We start from the raw sequence: 18,787 nt of genomic DNA, 5'->3' as shown, positions 1-18,787 counted from the left end.
AAATATTGTGCAGTGCCTGGTTGTGGAAGAAGACTGCACACAAGAATGTGTACTCTCTTAAAGTGCACTTAACTGCACAAGTACTAGTGCTTATAGTAAAGGTGTAGACAATATTAGGGTTGGCAATCGATTCCAATTCTGGAATCGGATACTTAAGGTCAGGAATCGGAAAATGGTTATAAAATTAAAATTTCTATTCCTCTTATCAATTACTTTGTGTGTATTTTGATATGACTTGAAACCATTCAAGCGCAAGAAGACCCAAGCGCTGATTTATGTGCTGCGCATGCACACATCCAAAGCTTGTGCAGAAAAGTGATTTTAAATCATTCAAGAGCAAGAAGACTCACGCTCTGTTTTCTGTGCTGCACACACATCCAAAACGTGCACACAGACAGACACCTCTCATACTGAATAGTGCGAGATATACTGTCCCTGTCCCAAATGACACACTTCATTATGCACTTACAGTCTTGTGGACTTACAATGGCTGCCATTTGTGCATGTCCCTTAAGTCCATGAGACTGTATAGTTACTTTTGCATGAAAATGTAGCCTATATTTTATTCATAAAGTGCAGTGTTATGAAGTCAATGAACATAAATAAGTACTCAGATATACACAGATAAGTCTTTCTTTCTTTTCTCATTCCACATCCATCTCCGGTCTCTCTCCTCTGAATCTTTACATCTCCTCTGACTCTGCTCACGGTTGCCTGACTCATTGATTTGGGTGGGTGATTGATGGAAAGATCTGCCCCATCATTCCTCTCTCTCCCACCTCCCCTTTCCAATACCAATACCAGAACTTTTGCTTGTTAAATTACAGCATCTACCAGTCAGCCAATGCTCTGATCTCCTCAGGCTCATTCCACCACACTTATCCCTCATTCTGTCTCTACAAAATATTCCAATGCTCCTCTGTCTCTTATCGCTCTTGCCTTGGAGATCTGATTTGTAACTGATGATGTTGATTGTGTTACTTGGTTCTAACTCTCAACTCGTCATACGTTGATGCTTTTTAAAGCACAGGGTACCACTTTATTGTCATTTTTCGACGTGCAGGGTACATCACACATCATACATACAATGGACAAGGGAATTTTATTGTCAAAATGAAATTAGATATATTGCTGTGTAATTTTGCCATTATGAACATTAGCCATTTTGCCAACAATTTGCCATGTTTGAGCATATAACTCAACCTCTACCCCTAAACCCATTTGTGTATAATATAATATAAACACAAGATAGGCAGATATCACTACAATCACAATTTATTAAAAAAAATATATATATATTCCGTGTTCCGAGGCCAAGCGATTGATTTGTGTGAGGTAAAGACCCAGAAGTGATCACGTCTCCATCCGTCATAACATTCAAAAATTGCTGCCTGCGTCTTTCTAATGTGCGGGTGTATCTTTTTGTCGCGTACTGCTCTTAGACACAAAGGTTGAGGATCCAAATGCAGTATTTATTTGAAAGGGTAATCCAAAGACGTAATCCAAATCCAGGCAAGGATCATACACAAACAAACAATCAATCCAAACAATAACAGAAAAGGGCTGAGGCAAGGAGAGAAATCTGAGGGAACAGACAGAGAATCAAGGTAACCAGGACACGGGAGAAACCGGATACAAACACGCTCAGAATTGTAGTATAAACACTAAACAAGACTTTGCAGGGAATGAATGTGAAAACCAAGCTTATATGGGGTGAGTAAACAAGGTAATGACATACAGGTGAATGTGATCATGGCTGATTTACACTAGTACCCTGTGTGTTAAAAAGTGACGCAGAGGGGGTCCTGACCAAGCATCAATAGCCTATGTGACAAGTTGGGAGTGAGAACGTGTTGGTTTTGAACCACATTTTATTGTTTTTAAGGTATTTTTCGAGTACTCCGAGCAAGAAACCCCATTATAGATATAGTACACAATGTAGTTTTGCATCGTGTGGCTAAAATAGCATGCATACTTCGTTATGATGCGTACATTGCAAAGCCATTGACATAGTCGTAGTAACGTACAGAGTCAAATAATTGTACTTTACCTTTTCATTTTTCGAAACACATTTTTACGGACACATTAAAACTTATCTTCATTCATTTATTATTTTTAACAGAAATTTGTTGGACCCCCTGTTGAAGACCCTTAGTCTAGTTCAAATTACAAAATAAAAGAGTGATAAAGTCTGTGTTCAGTACATACTCCCCATACTCTTTCATCGTTCCGGGTTTGCCTGTCAGCAAGTCTGCCACCTTATTTAGATTCAGGGTAATTAAGAAAACCAAGTGGGTTTTGCAGCACTGCAAACAAAATTATTCAGAAGTTGCGCCAGCTCTTTAACTGTCTCTCTTTCTCCCATCATCTCTTATCTACAGCTCAGAGCTCATCGTTTCCCAGCCCCTGTTCCCTGCGACAAGTGGATTTCAACCAAGGCTTAAAAACTGCAGCATCAGGGCCGCTTATACTTGACGTCTGCAGCCACAGACCTGGTACGGCGAGCACACCTGATCTGCCGCCCAAGAGGAAGACACTGCCACAGTCTCGTTTTACAGAAGATAAACTGTGTAGCAGAGAAAGCAGGTGAGTGCTAACTGGCATAGTCACACTATATTGGTACTGTTTTAGTCCCTTTTTTGTGTATTGATTGTTTAACCGGCTCCAGATACCCTTGTGAAGTGGTGCATATGAAAAACTATCTATGTACAAATTCCCTGCAAAAGCATTTGTTCCATTCGTTTACGCTTTTTTCAACAAGCATCAGACCTGCCCCAGACTGACAGGCACTGTGGTTTGTGTTTTTGTAAATGATGATGGACCTGTCATGTCATTTCCACTCTCTTACACACATACACACCATACACACTCAGTATTTAAAGAGATATCTGCCCTCTTCCGTTTTAAAATACAGGCACACAAGAAAGAAAAGTATTTTCATTTGATTTGGTCTAGTATACAGTGGAATTAAGAGTCCCACATTTGATTTCTGCTCTCTTGAAAGGGGTCATTAATTGAGAAATCAAATTTTCCTTAATTATTTGACATGTAAGAAGTTATGGTACTATAAAACATATCCTGTAAGTTTCAGAACTTAAAACTTCCTTGTTAGTCCAAAAACAGCTTTTATTGAAACCAAGCTCAGAAAACGACTCATGTCGGATTTTGTTACATTATTACGCCATAGTGTTTTGAAAGATCGCCTCTGCAGAAGAAGATCAATGCCTACTTCTACATCATTACCTCTTTAGCTCCCGCCCACCGATTCGTTCATGTCATGTAGTAGTAAATACGAGAGAGACAGGAAAGCATGGATGAACTTTATTTTTAACAAAGTTCCAGTCGGATCGCATAAGTTAAACAGTTCATTTGTTTACTTTTTTTTAATACGGCGGATTAGTTTTGAAACAAGACATAGTTCGACAGGCTTTTCAGAGAGACTGAAAATAAAAGATGATGCATTGCCGACTATATTGGATCTGACAGTAATGTCACAACACAAAACTGTGAATATAGTTGTGATTTGCTGTTCTTTCCCTTGCTTTGGTATTTATGGGGTTAATGCGTTGGATTATTGGAAGAAAGCACGTAGAGAACGCCACTTTTGTTGTTTTGATCTATCCTGAATAAAAGCTTCAGTGGAGCGACATCTTCTGTTTTGTCATCAGTAAGACATTACATGTTTCATTTTATTTTAAAACACAACACTGCAAATGATAATGTAGGCCATGTTTTTCACTTTATCGAAAAGGATGAACGATGAATAGCCTATAAAAAAGACAGTCTGACAAACGATGTTACACTCATTCATAATTCTACACGAAACACCATGAGTCAACCTTTATCATCCTTGGCCACATCCAAGATTTATAAAGCATATGTAAAAAAAATTATATTGTTGGCAAATGATAGCAGAAATAGCAATGTAAATAGCCTATTACAACTAAATTAGGATGTTTTGTATGTACAAATCTTAACATTATAAGTGGACCTCAGAGAAAATTGTAAAAGAAAAGAAAAATGCAGTTCATGACCCCTTTATCGGTAAAATGAAATGGTTAAATGGCCTTGCTTGCTCCCTCGAATGGTCCTGCTCGCTCATGCTTACGGCAGTCAGCTCAATAGCATTGAGAGGCTAATGAGTCTGGACCACTGTAGCTCACCTTTGACCCTCTTTACCCCCTCAGTCCTAATGAAGACCATCATTATGTGCTCATTATGTGCTTTATCATGTCCTTCTTAACAAATACTTGTATAAATATAATGTATATATCTTTTACTTTTTTCCTCATTTAGGTTTTATTTCATAATAAATTGAGGAAACGTTTTCTGAAAGCTATAGAGTGCACCGACATTTTAGCTACCGAAAATATCGAAATGGTTTTGGAGGGCAAAAATCAGTGACCGAAACACGTTTAATTAGCGCTTCTTCGATGGCACGTTTTGACCGTGTTCTGTGTCTATTTCGTGCACACAATGTGGATAAGCTACAACAGTTAAACATGTCAGCTGTGTGGACACTAGCTCTGGATTGACAATATTAATATCTTGATTTTAATCGGTAATGATATGGTTTCTTAAATCTAACTTCTTTTAGTCTGTGCTGTTTTCTGTTGATGTGCAGCGTGAACAAAACATCACTAAACATTTGTAGTGCACCTGCCATCAAATAATAATAAAAAAAGCTTTGTTACTTTTAAAGGCCCTCCTGTAGTCAATAATTGAATGTAACTCTACACCCTTGCTTCATTTAGTATACGCGGTTCTATGAATATGCAAATTAGTCCCGCCTCCACTCACTCATATAGGGTCGTCTACAAGTCGATGTATCAGAATGGAAATGTGTTTAATGTATTGCTCTTTACAATGCTGGACACATAACGGTAATTAATATGATTAGCCTTTTGCTTGACTACGTTATCAAACAGTTGATAATAATAATAATAATAATGTGTTGCTAGTGTTACACAAACCATGTTCCCGTTCACCATCTCAGAGTCAGACAGCTGCCTTCTAAACATCAGCATCCTTACAAACGCCTTGAACAACTCAGAACGTCAGTGAAGAAAGGCATATATTTCATCAAAACATTATAATATGTATAATCTAGATAATTCACATGCTATATTTCTTTGCTAAAAGTACATGATTTTTAAATCAACAAAAAAATATACTGGGATAACCCGGCTTCTCTTGACACTCCACTGCTTCAGAGAATAGTTAATGATATTATACGATATTTGGTGTTTGGCTGATTAAGGATGAGTGCTACCAGAATGGTGTGTCGATTAGAACACAGGAATGAGTCCAGAAGTTACTTCTCAATTGATTTATTGCCATTTGCTTTCTTCCTTCCTTTCTTTACAATTGCTGCAGATTGCTGGTGTCTACAATCAAACAATGTTAACTTTCCTAATACAAATCATTATAATCAAAATTGTACATTTACATAACCATAAAGAAAATATTTAATCAAATTAAACAAATCAATCAACAGTTATCAAATTAATATCAATACAAAAGGTTTAAATAAACTTACAAAGTCATAGGCTGCGTTTACACTTGGCATTAACATGCGACCTGTATCTGGATGTTGTCCACATACACATGGAAAAGACGAGTGTAAACGCGCTTCTGATCGGAATTTTATCCGATCAGGACGCATTGTGATCGGATCTCAGCGTAATGTAAACGCAATCCAGCCATCGTGTCTGCATTCACAGGTGGACGTCATAAATCCCCGCCCAGTCTCCCACGTGCTGTCAGAAAATAATGGCCAGACGCAGTTTAGACAATAAATAAAATTTATTTGAACCTTACAATAAACGTCAATATTTAAAAGTTTATTTAGACTTACATGTACTGTGTGTGTCATTTTTCATTTTAATTGTGCAACATTATCTGAACGAGGCGATCGCCTGTACAATCACAGCTGTGAGTCATGAGATCTTAATGAAGAGCGTGCGCTGCTTTGCCAGAGGAATAATAGGAATAAACTTTTAATTTTTTTTACGTTTTAAATGTTGAATGTTTTTATTGTTTCAGCATGTTTATTAATCTCCCATTTCTGTTAATATGTAGTAGTAGCCTTTACTACAGGCCGTGCTACAGACCTAATTTAAATATTATGCAGGGAACAGAAATCCGATCGGTTATCCAGATACAGAGGCTACTTAATATGAACAAATGTAAACGCACGGTGTCCTGATTGCCTAATGATCCGATCTGCTTGATCGGATCACGGTGATCGCATGTTAATGCCAAGTGTAAACGCAGCCATAGACGCAGCAAGCAGTCAGCACAAAGACAGACACACTAGTGAGGTTGATTGGTAATTATCCTCAGGTGAAGAGAGTTCCAGGAAGTGGGCGTGTGGGATTTTTAACAGATATGCTAAAGCCCGCCCGGACGTTGATGTGATTGGTTACAAGGTAGTTTGTGACGTAAGAAAAACCTGTGATTTTCAAACTGCGTTTTTGAAACTGTCTTTTTTTCACTGCGGTTTTAAGGAAAAAACACTCCGCAATGGTGTTGACATGAATTTGCTCATGATTTGTCTTAAAACAACAACAACAAAAACACAGACATAAACAACATTGAACATTTGATTTGCATCACAGGGGGGTCTTTATAAAGAGTCTCAACTTTAAAATGTTGTCGATTTTATTACAAAATTCAAACAATAAATGTAGTTTTGGTGCACTTATGGGGTGACAGATCAGATTGACAGTTCAAGCGATCAAGCAAATGTCAACCGATCTTCTCATCTCCTCTTTACTATAGCACTATTTACTACAAAGACGGCTGAACACCGGAAGGAATGTTGAAAGATTCGGAGTAGAAACAATAAAAAGTTTATATAAAAACTGCCTATGTGCACTTGTTTGTGCAACTCAGTTTTAGTTATTTGAATGTTGATTATTAAATAAGTATGGATAATTAATTGATTATTCATTTAATATTTAGTTTTGGTTTTCTGCCAAATCCTGAATTTCGGCCCAGAATTTTCATTTCAGTGCATCCCTACAGACTACAGAGAGCACAAGGCAGTCACTGAAAGAGAGACAGAGAGTGAGGTTGTGTGGTTAGTGTGTAGATGATGTGTGTTTAGAGACACAGGTGACCTTCCATGTTTTTTAAGGGGCTGTGCAGGCTCATCTGCTGATCTTCCCTCTGGCTGGATCACTGCAGGGGGAAAACTCATATTGCGTGAGGTGTCTCTCCTTGCATGGCACATGAGAGGTGAATGTGTGTATGTATGTGTGAAATGGCTATTCTGTAATCACTGCTGTGGCACTCTGTTGACAGTAAAGGTCGGTCATGTAGAGCACATTAAGCCAGGACCTTTAGGGAAGGCACACAAACACACAGTGAGTGAGAATGAGTGTGTGTGTGTGTGGTTCTGTGTGTCATCATCATGTGAGCAGCGACTGTACTGTTGAGAAGAACATAATGGCTGGCTCTCCACCCACAGCAATTAACACAGGAACTGTTATTACTGCTTGATAACAGTGCCTTCCACCCCTGCCCTGCCCGACTCTTCTCACAAGGACAAGAGCTACCATTACATGCCTCTAGCCATCCCTCCCTACTGGAACACAGCTGGAGACAGGTTCCCGTCACGGGGAGTTCAGACAGCAAGCTTTATTTGCATATACCATTTAGAGTCAGTAAGGTGTTTATGAATTAAAGAAGTCTCTTATGCTCAAAAATACTTAATTTGATCAAAAATACAGTAAAACAATAAAGTTGTGAAATATTATTACAATTTAGAATAACTGTTGCTAAACTGAAATTTCAGCATCGTGACTCCAGCCTTCAGTGTCAAATGATCACTCTAATATGCTGATTTGCTGCTCAAGAAGTGTTTTTTATTATTATCAGTGTTATGTCAATGTAATGTAACATTTTTGCGAAAACTATAACAGATTCTTTGGTGAATGGAAAGTTCAGAAGAACAGAATTTATTTGAAATCGATATATATATATATATATATTGTGACATTACAAATGTATTTTGTCACTTTGCATCAATGTAATGCTTGCTAAATAAAATTATTAATTTCAAAATTTTGAAGTATTAGTGCTGTTTTACATAAACCTCTCGTATTTTTAATAAAATAGAATTCTATCTGTGAATGGATATTTCTTTTATTCAACAGTTTAATAAACACAATTACCTTTTAGACACAATGGCCGTGGTGTAATATGGATCCACTGGAGGCAAGTTTTAAGAGAACCCAAGTGCAGCTTTAATTAAACAAAACATAACAATAAACAAAAAACATGGCGTGGCATGAAAATATGACATGGACAAAGACTTACTAACAGTGGTTTACAGGAAACAATACTTGACCAAGACACAGGCAAACATGAGGGCTTAAATACATACAAGACTAACGACCAGACAAGGGACACCTGTGAACAATGATCAAACAATCAGACAATAAACTCATGACAAGACACATGGCAGGATCACATGACTACAAGGGATCACATGACAGACAAGGAAGCAGACATGACGTGAACAAAACCGTGACACCTGGCCTGTTTACACCATGCGTTTTGGTTGATCCGATCACAAGTGGACGACGCTAAATACAGGTGAAAATGGGGAGGGTCTAAAATGTTTTAAGCTTGTCCACTTTAGACCACTTCCAGAGTTAGTTGAAAACTCATTTTACCCGATTTTGCTTTCGTAGTGTAAACGCTCATGTTGTCGAATGCGTTTGAACAATCACTAAAGATCACATACTCTCTGCCTACATTATGGGAAGCACGCTAGCCATACAGGATTTAAACTTTGCCGGCTGGAGACCCAAGTTTGGTTTGATGACAAAAAACATACCAAGCACAATGTTCTCTCACCATTTCTGGTTTAACACACACATGCCACTTTCGGCGTCATCTTGAGGCTATCAGAGCAGAAATGTGTTTTGCCGTTGTCTCCGGTTGCATTTATATGTAAATTGAATGAGCTTATTTTGTCCATTAGATCAAATGATCTGAAATAGCCCATACATTTATTCGCCCATAGACCGTCTCCTCGAAGAATTCAGGACAGAAGTGGTTGAAAGTGGACAAAAGAGACGGATTAAAACACCAGGTGTGAACCAGGATGTGTCTCACTCATCTGCTTGTGATCTGACTGACCAAAACTCATCTTAAAACCAGATGTACGTAAACTGGGCCAATATTGCCAGTCTGTTTTGCTCTGCCAGAGAAAATAAGCAGAAAAGAAGTGGTGTTTCATTCCTGAATGAATCCGTGTTTTTGAATGAATTGATTGAATGATTCACTGACTTAGTCATTAAGTGACATAAGAGTCACTTCCATAATGATGCAATCTGCAGAAAAATCCCTGCTTTTGGATCAGAACTGACAGTTGTATAAAATACATTATAATAATAATTTGTATAGAGATAAGGAAGCCTGTTGGTTTTGAAAATAATTATTTAATTTAAATACTCAGAGGGCAGCACTATTTCAGCACAAGCAGCAACTTATTAAACTGGTTAGGTTGGTTAGTGAAAAAAACCCCAGTTTATTTGCACTGAACTGAACACTGAATCAGTGAGGCAGCTGTTGAATGTAGTAAATCTGACCCTCTGTGTTTCTCTTTGTCTTGTCTCTATGGACTTCAAATCGCAATGAGTCTTTAAGAGGATTTTGATGTCGGACAGCATGACTTTTTATTTATCCAATAAGAGGCAATATGCATGTGTGTAGATGTGGACATGAGCAACATCTGAGATATTGTCTCTCAGTGGGGGTTAATGAGTGACATGGTGTCTGCTAAATCATATTATGTCTCTGCGACCTGATCTGGTGTCTATTATAGCAGAACAGAACATTATGGTGCACTTTGACCAGCTCTAATATTTGTTTGATCCCTCTGTTCTAAAGGATGTTCTCTGTAAAGTTTGATGTGTGTGTGTGTGTGTTTTTTTTTTTTTAAATACTGGTGGGGACTTCATACAGAATGAGTTTTTTTGAAAATGTAAAAAAGCAGATTCTTTTCTGTAATGGGTTTAGGGGTAGTGTAAAAGGGGATAGATATAATATACAGTTTGTACAATTATTACGTCTATGGAGAGTCCGCACAAAGATGGCAAACGTGTGTGTGTGTGTGCGCGTGCGTGCGTACATGCATGCGTGCGTGTGCGGGTGGGTGTGTGTCCAACCTGCTCTAAAATAATTGAGAAGTCAATCAGCTCTGGCATAGCAGAACAGAAGAAATCTATTGTGTTGCACGACTCTCAAAGACACATTTTCAATTAATCCTTCTCGTTCATGATTGACAGTTAATTGTTTGATTACACAATGCTTTAGAAACAACATTTAACCTCATTCTGGTAAGTTGCTTTGGTTGGAAGATGCCTGACAATAAAATAAATGAACTGCAAGTGCAATTTGTATTGTATTAGTTTTTAGTCAAATTGCTTTCTGTTTTTAAAAGATGTATTTAAAGATTTCTAGAGGAAGGATGAACCAATTTGAGTCATTCTGTGCTCTCTCTTAAAAGACAAAAGACAGAAATAGAGAGTTCTAATGAAAGTATTGATCAGAGGCCCATCTCAAGCCATTGAGGTAGATAGAGTTTGTTTGGTAGTTGCAGCTCTTGGTTTTTCATTCAGACTGTCTTAATGGCTCCACATTCTGTAGTCATGTTGAAAACAGACCCATGATTGTTCTCGGCTGTTATCGGGACTCGTTCTATATCTGGCAACTTTCAAGTTACATCAGTCTATCCATCTGTCTGCTGTCAGTTCCTTTCAGTAGTTTATATTGATCTATTTTCAATCTTTCTGTCTATTGTTCATTTCCCTTGCCTGCTTGTTAATTAACTGTAAAAAAAAAAAAAATTATTGGTGAGAAATAAAACAAGGCAAACATTAAACAAAATTCAGACAGTTAGGTTAGTTGGTACAGTATTTGAAAATGTTGCTTTAAAAGTGTGTATTTTTGGGACACACTTTAGATTAAGGTCAAACTCTCACTATTAACTAACTATTAACTACAACTTTTGCCTCAATAAACTCCTAATTTCTGCTTATTAATAGTTAATAAGGTTGCTGTTAAGTTTAGGAATTGGCTAGATTAAGGGATGTTGAATATGGCCATGCAGAATAAGGCATTAATATGTGCTTTATAAGTACTAATAAACAGCCAATGTCCTAGTGATATGCATGCTAATAACAAGCTACTTTAATCGTGTAATTGGACATTAAACTAAATTGTTAACCATTTTTTTGAATATCTGTAGATAAAAAAGCTCCAAATGGAGAAAAAAAATGTAATAGTTTTTACTTTGTGCTTGTGCGGAATGTGTACTGTCAAAAACATATCAAGATCTCTCAGTCTGGTGGTTTACATGATCATGGATCAGATATGTATTAGTTGTAGGGCCATATATGAAAGTGGACTGGAAATTGGATCAAAAGATTGGATTTTTGTGTTCACACTGCTCAAATATATTCAGGTTTATGTCATATACAATTAAAAAAATATATTTGGGTCACCAAATGTTTATGTAATTAAGAAGATCCAGACCAGTTTGCTAGCTAGCTAGAGCCAGTTGGATGTGTGAGAATATAGCTTTCTTACACCCTGTCACAGAATCAGTCACAGTCAGACTGTCGATGTGTGGCGGTCTGTGGCTATTCGACATGTGTGACTGCGCTAGATCGTACCCAGAGAATCTTATCCTGGTGCCATAATGGCCATCCGGTCACACAGAAATGAGCTGTGAGTACTGAAAGCAAGACTTGAGTCGCTCTGTTAAGTGTCTCCTCAGAGGAGACTTTGAAATAACTGAAGTGATATGGAACTGTAATCATTTGGTGAAATGATATGGAACTGTAATGCGGTAAAGACCTGTCTGGAACTACTTTAGCCGTGCGTTTACCTTAAAATAAGTACACATCTTAGAACGTTCGTCAACCAATCAAATTCAAGTATTCAACAAACCCTTAGAATAATGCAACTGAATTTACAGCACGAAACATACAGCGCGACAATTGTAGTTCAGTTCCTGAATGAATCTAATAATTAAGCTCTTATTAGACACAACTAATAATAATAATAATTTGTTACATTTACTCCTTTCTCTGTACTCAAAGCGCTTTACATATGGAGGGGGAGGGGGGGGGGGGGTTATCTCCTCAACCACCACCAATGTGCAGCATCCACCTGAATGATGCGACGGCAGCCATATTGTTTCAGAACGCCCACCACACACACCATCTTATTGGTGGAGAGGAGACCGAGTGATGAAGCCAATCAGTATACAGTTGTGTACAACTCACTGGCTGTTCATTTGACATTAGTGTAATTAAAAATACACATTATGGATTTTGTCAGTATTATTTTAGAAATGTTAATGAATAAAATATCTTACCACATATTTTGGTTGGCTTAACCTCTTGCAGCTGTTTAGTCTGGTAATAGTCTCGGGTGACTCCCAATGTATATGTGTGATACTGTGTGCCATTCATATAAGTGTGAGTGAGGGTGGTTTTAGCTGGTGTTGCTGTTGGGGTGATGACATTAAAGTAGATGTTGTTGAACCGTGAGTCTGTGTGGTGTTATTTGCTGTAGTTAAGGACAATTATTGATTGCATTTTGTTGCCTATAACAAGACTGTGTAAACACACTATGCACTAGGCTAATTGTTATTTGTTATACATTAAACATTTTTTAATCATCTCATGATTTGGGAAAAACATTTTTTTAACGCTTTTATAATACATTATAGTTCAGGGATAGATTTGTTTCAAAGAAATAAATACTTTTATTCACCAAGGATACATTCAATTGATCAAAAATAACATGTATAGTATAGCATTACAAAAGATTCATATTTCAAATAAATGCTCCTATTTTGATATTTGTATTTATCAAAGAAATTTATCACAGTTTCAACAAGAATATCAAGCAGAGCAACTGTTTTCAATGTTGATTTTAATAAGAAATGTTGTCATATCAGAATGATTTTTGAAGGATCATGTGACACTGAAGACTGGAGTAATGATGCTGAATATTCAGCTTTGGTCGCAGGGATAAATTACATTTCGAAACACTTACTTAAAATTGGAATAATATTTATTATTGCTGTTTTACTGTATTTTATCAAATATATCCAGCTTGCATAAAATACTTTTAAATCGAACCTAACCCAAACCTTTGATTAGTAGTGTATGTATTTATTAAAAGTACTAAAAAATTATTTAGTTAAATTCTGATGTGGTGCATGTGTTGCTTTGTGTGTTGATCTCCATCCACTGATGTGAAGTGTTGCAGCATGTGCTGTCTCTCTGTGTCGAGACTCGAGACACATAATCCGAGGCTTTGGTTTGAGCAACAAAGAACTGTCAGAAGAATAACATTAATTCTTTATCCTTCACATGTGTACCCTTGTTCCTATATTGAATCCACAAGCAGATGGCCTTGCATTTAAGAAAGATTTTGATGGTGTGGGGGAGGACATTATTATACACATGGCTCAGTGACGGAAATAGTGTAAAAGCTCTCCCGAGAGTAGTGAATAAATCGCGCATCTGTGTGACAGACACGGTAAACAGCAGTTTCCGCTGTGATTGACGCTATTGTGAAAGATGTTAGACACACTGATACACATGTTGTAGATTGTAGGGCCAAAAGCCACTATAGACACTTATTTTGTAAATCAACAAGTCCTTAGAGACTGTATGACAAATTAAATGTGCAAACACACATATCTTTTGAGGCGCATCTAAACTGAGCTGTTCACACTCTCAGCTGTTCCTCATGGTAGGTGACAGGCTGCCAAATAGGGAGGGTTTTGTAATTGAATCGAAATGACAGATTGCTGGAGAAGAGAAGGTCGAAAAGACCCAAAGGCCTGTATAAGGGTCTGGAGTAAATGATTGTGAGAGAAGAGTTTTGAAAGGATGTGTCAGTGTTTGAGATTGACGGTCGTATTTACTAACAGGTGTGTCTCTGAAATTGCCCTGCACATATACAACAGCAGACTGGCACAGATCGAACGCAGTCTGTATGAATGAGTAACCAAAGTCAATCCACATCTCTCGATAGCCTCTGGTAATGGTTGTAACCGTAGCCACAGATAACGATAGTAAATATCAAGACTCTGAATTGCATCTTTAAGGTTTTTTTTCTTTTCCTTTCTAAACTGTCCAGCTTTTGATCCACTCATGAACAGTTTGGTCAAAAAACACCCGTTTCTGCCATGTTGTAAATGGTATATAATGATAGTATGAATGAATGAAAATAGTTTTTGGGCTTTTGTCATTTGTACATTGTTGTCACCTGTAGATATTCATATGGCATACATTTAACTAAATTCACTCTTAAAATGCAGTTTTGATTGATCACAAGGTAAGTAACTTCTGTTATAGAATGCGTTTGTCAACTTTACATAACTCTGTGTATGATTATATTTCAAATTGGACTGACAACCATATTGTGCTGCTATATGAGCAACATAGCCTAAAACAGCTACTGCGCTTTCTTGTAATGGAGCACATAATGAACGAAGTGTATTTTATGCAGCGTTATGAGGAGTTGTCTGCCAGACTGATCCAGAGCCGTGTTTTAAAAATAGGCATGTGTTTACTAAGCCCTACAGTCTAACGTTCTCCATTAGTGCTGTATAGCTCATTTTACAGCGGCTGATTTACACACACACACACACACACACACACACACACACACACACACACACACACACACACACACAGCTTATTCTCTCCAAACATATTGAATGAGTACAGCACCCCATACTATAGGCAGAGTGGGAGATGGCCATTTTAACTTGGTTCAACATTTAAGGCCTAAAGTTGGGGCAATAACATGTTTTAAAGGTACACTCAGTAGTTTTTTTTCTTTCTTTCTCTTCCTCTTGTCACCGGACCCTTTCACTTACTAAATAAATTAAAATACTTTTATTGAACTAAAATGTGAGATCAACATAATCAATAATCATGTTCTGTTTTCCAGGGAGAAAATGAATGTATTAAATCTGCTAAAAACATAGAATACCATTCAAAAGTTAAGGGTAGGTAAGATAAAAAAAAAATATATATTTTAGAAATAAATCGCCTATTCTCACCAAGACTGCATTTATTTGATCAAGAATACAGTAAAATTGGGAAATATTTGTACAATTTAAAGTAACTGTTTTCTATTTGAATATTTAAAAATATAATTCATTCCTGTGATGGCAAAGCTGAATTTCCAGCATCATTACTCCAGTCTTCACAGTGTCACATGATCCTTCAGAAATCATTCTGATATGATGATTTGCTACTCAAGAGACATTTATGATTATTTTCAATGTTGAAAACAGTTGTGCAGCTTAATATTTTTGTGGAAACCAAGTTTATTTTATTAATCTTCGATGTTCAAAAGAACAGCGTTTATCAAATAATTCACACTTATTTATTTATTAGAATTCAACCAAGCCATGTAAAAATGTAATATATCTTTAAGGCGGGCGTACACGGTGTGAGTTCGGACACTCGGGAGGTCGTGAGATATTGCACACGTTATGAGTCAGTTAAACTGATAATCGCATCAAAGCAGCTGGTACACGGCACGACTGTCCTTTTATCCTGAGCCGGCGGCAATCACGTGAGCTTTTGCGCTAAACACAGAGACCGGAGCTTTCAATGTTGCAGGCAATAGCTTCAGATAGAAAAATTACAGAAATCTGTGTGCAAATTATTTGTTGAAAAGCAGATAACAGTAGCCATTCCGTTCAACATAAAAACTTGAGTGTGCGTGCGTGCGTGCGTGCGTGCGTGCGTGCGTGCGTGCGTGCGTGTGTGTGTGTGTGTGTGTGTGTGTGACAGTGTATGCGCACGCTGTATGGTTGCTGTCACTGAGGTATAGCCCCATCGATCTAGCCTGTGACGTGGTTGTGTATGATTTGGCAATAGGGGATAGCCTATACGCTGGTGAAAATCGGGCCGACTCCCCAAATTTTTTAAACATGTTTAAAAATGATCGGGAGGTGCTTGTAACGTGCTCGGCTCGGCTCGGCTCGGCTCGGCTCGTAATTCCTCTAACACGCTGCGAGCCGCAACCATGCGAGCATCACAGATTTCCACTCGATTTCTCCCGAGTGAAAAAATCATCTGCAAGCTCGTAAAAACAGCAAAAATTGCACCGTGCACCCGCCTTTACTGAATAAAATAGTATTTTTTTACGTTCACTAGCCAACATTTCGGTGCTCTTAATGTGACCAAATGTCAACTTGATCTGTAAACAATATGGTGTCTTTCACTATACATTACAATATAATCTATAAAGCATGTATGTCAAAAGAAACTACTTTAAGAGTGAAATTTGACATTGGTCTCTGGACGAGAATATAATCTCTCACGATGAAGCCAGAGTGAGTCAGGTGAGCTGAGATCGTAGTGAGCACTCTGAGTTGGCAGAGCTGTAGCTGCACACTGAGACTGATATTGAGGTGAGAGCACTTGTGAGATGGAGAAACACAGACTGTCTTCCCATAGCTGAGGTGGTAATTAATGTCAGGGTCTGGGAAGTGTGTTCTGGTGTTTCATTAAGAGCTCCAAACTCTGTCATGATTTCTGGCTGCCCTCTCTGACTTCAGGTCCCTTTATAAAGTGAAGGAGCAAAGGGCTTTTCTGCTTATTAATGGAGAGGATCTGGGGCTTGAAGGAGGTTGGTGGCTGTGTTGAGCTGTTGTTTCCGAGAGGACTGCACTACACAGGAGAGCATTTCTGTGCTCCCCATAGCTCTCGTGAAACAGCTTCTTTTGCATGACCTCAACGCTTGACAAATGACTGTGCTGACTAATGGCTTCGGTGGACCTGTGAACCCTTGAGTCAAAACACAAGTGCACTGATGAGTCAATAAATGTGGAATTGACTTTATCAAGCAATGCTGTGAATAAGAGAACTGGTAAATGAGAGAGAATTTTAGGATACTAAAAATATCACGGGGCATTCAATCACTCTAATTCACATGAAATGTTTCTGTTGTTGATCATAATGTACACCAATGACTATCACTTAAAAAGATTTGTGGCTAAGACTCATAATTTGACCTCTGCCCTTTTCAAACTTCCTTTTACAATGATGTATGACATCAAACAGCATGAGTCATACAGTACGAAACCCTGCCTGCTGTGACAACCTCACGCTGTGATTCAAAGCACGTTACGTTATGGAGGTTTGTGGATACTGTATGTCTAGTACGTTATTATTTGGATGGTATAATCATTATGCCAGTCGTTTTTGTTAAATGGAAGGCAAGGGATTCATGTTAGATGGTCTATAACAAATAAGTAGATCATAACATTCAATGTAAAGTCACTTTGCACCCATTGAACACCAGAAGTGTTGTGCCGTGACTAGATCTAAAACACTATAATAAATCAACGCCACAAATTTAAATGTACACTGACTTGCAGAGTAAAAACATAGTAAATAATTAGTTTAGAAAATCAGAGTTGTGCTGCATTCAGAAGTGAATCGTGAATGTTTTTAAATTATAATTGTGATTATGAATCTTTTCTACACCAAATGAGCCAATAACCTAAAAGAACCTAAAAGATAACCTAAAAGAACCCTGATGAATCATACAAAATCTAAACAGGTTTGCCAAGTCATACATTTCCAACTAAGAATATTTAAATAGGGATCTCATTACTCTGCATCCCCTGATTCATACACAGACACACAGACAGACACACACACACACACACTTTACAGGTCATGGTACACCTCCACATCCTCTGTCTTTCCTGCGTATCTGCAAATACTCTCAGCTGTCAGCTCATTTTCAGTGCTTTATGCAGTACAATTTAATACAGTCAACAAATGTCATTTGCTCATCACAGAACCTCACAGTTTTGTAGTACTGCTTAAATATTTTTGTGGTGTGTTGTGGTTGATATGTTTCTGTAAACTGCGATACAACCAAAGCTAAGGTATTTAATGTACATTTGTCCCTCATGCCCTCATTAAAGGAGAGAGAGAGAGAGAGAGAGAGAGAGAGAGAGAGAGAGAGAGAGATAAAGACAGAGATGGAAAGAAAAGTGAGCCACAAGCAGCCATAAACAGCTTGACAAAGCATGAAATATTCATCCCAGATGAACATAGACATCCTAAGGCATGAACTTTAGTACCCTCTCATCCTCAGCACATTTCCACGAGCGGGTTTGGTGATTTTCCTGCTTTTTTACTCCTTCTTTTTGGCTGAGTGAATTCAGCATTGTTTTTCAGTTGTTTCTGGATTATTTTGTACGCGCTCTGATCTGATTATAGAAAAGATAGGTCAGCTTACATAATCGCACAGTTCGCTACATAAAAAACCTCTCCTCCGCGTATCACACACACACAACATACAGCGTACACCATACACGTCCATGATAAAGACTGTTAATATTTCCAGTCTGATGTGACAGATAGCAAATATAGCATTTGATGTGAATAATCCACTAATGTATGATCTTTATAAATCTCCTTTGAAAACTAGACATATATGGTCACTCCAGATTCAGAACCACTTAATGCATTAGAAGTCGTAAAGCTGACAGTCTTTCTGCGATCTCTCACTGCCCCACTCTCTCAGATCTGTCTTTTCTCTGGCATATCTGTGGCATGTTCTTGCAGTCAGATGCATGCGAGAGACCCCCTGCTGATCTCTCGCTCACAGCCTCCAGATCACTCAATTCCTGTCATTCCACAACTATTCATTCGATCGGTCTTCGTAGCGTCAGTGTAAAGGGATCCACTGGAGGCAAGTTGTA

The 18,787-nt window shown here is 37.9% G+C and overlaps 1 protein-coding gene across 4 annotated transcripts in view; it reads left to right on the top strand.

The window, feature by feature from the left end:
- The window catches only part of elfn2b (extracellular leucine-rich repeat and fibronectin type III domain containing 2b), a 97,958-nt gene that overhangs the window by 28,009 nt on the left and 51,162 nt on the right, over nt 1-18,787 (top strand). For 3 of the 4 annotated variants that reach the window (XM_079618431.1, XM_079618432.1, XM_079618433.1), the window contains exon 2: nt 2,382-2,586. The gene's annotated coding sequence lies outside the window, so the exon portion shown is untranslated. Of the gene's footprint in view, nt 1-2,381; nt 2,587-8,225; nt 8,605-18,787 lie in introns of those variants that run through there. The other variant, XM_079618434.1, reaches the window with a different exon arrangement.

Source organism: Phoxinus phoxinus (genome assembly GCF_949152265.1).
Source record: "Phoxinus phoxinus genome assembly, chromosome: 1".
NCBI classification, from domain to species: Eukaryota; Metazoa; Chordata; class Actinopteri; order Cypriniformes; family Leuciscidae; genus Phoxinus; species Phoxinus phoxinus.
The sequence above is the reverse complement of the archived record's forward strand: the minus strand, read 5'-3'. Positions and strand labels throughout refer to the sequence as shown.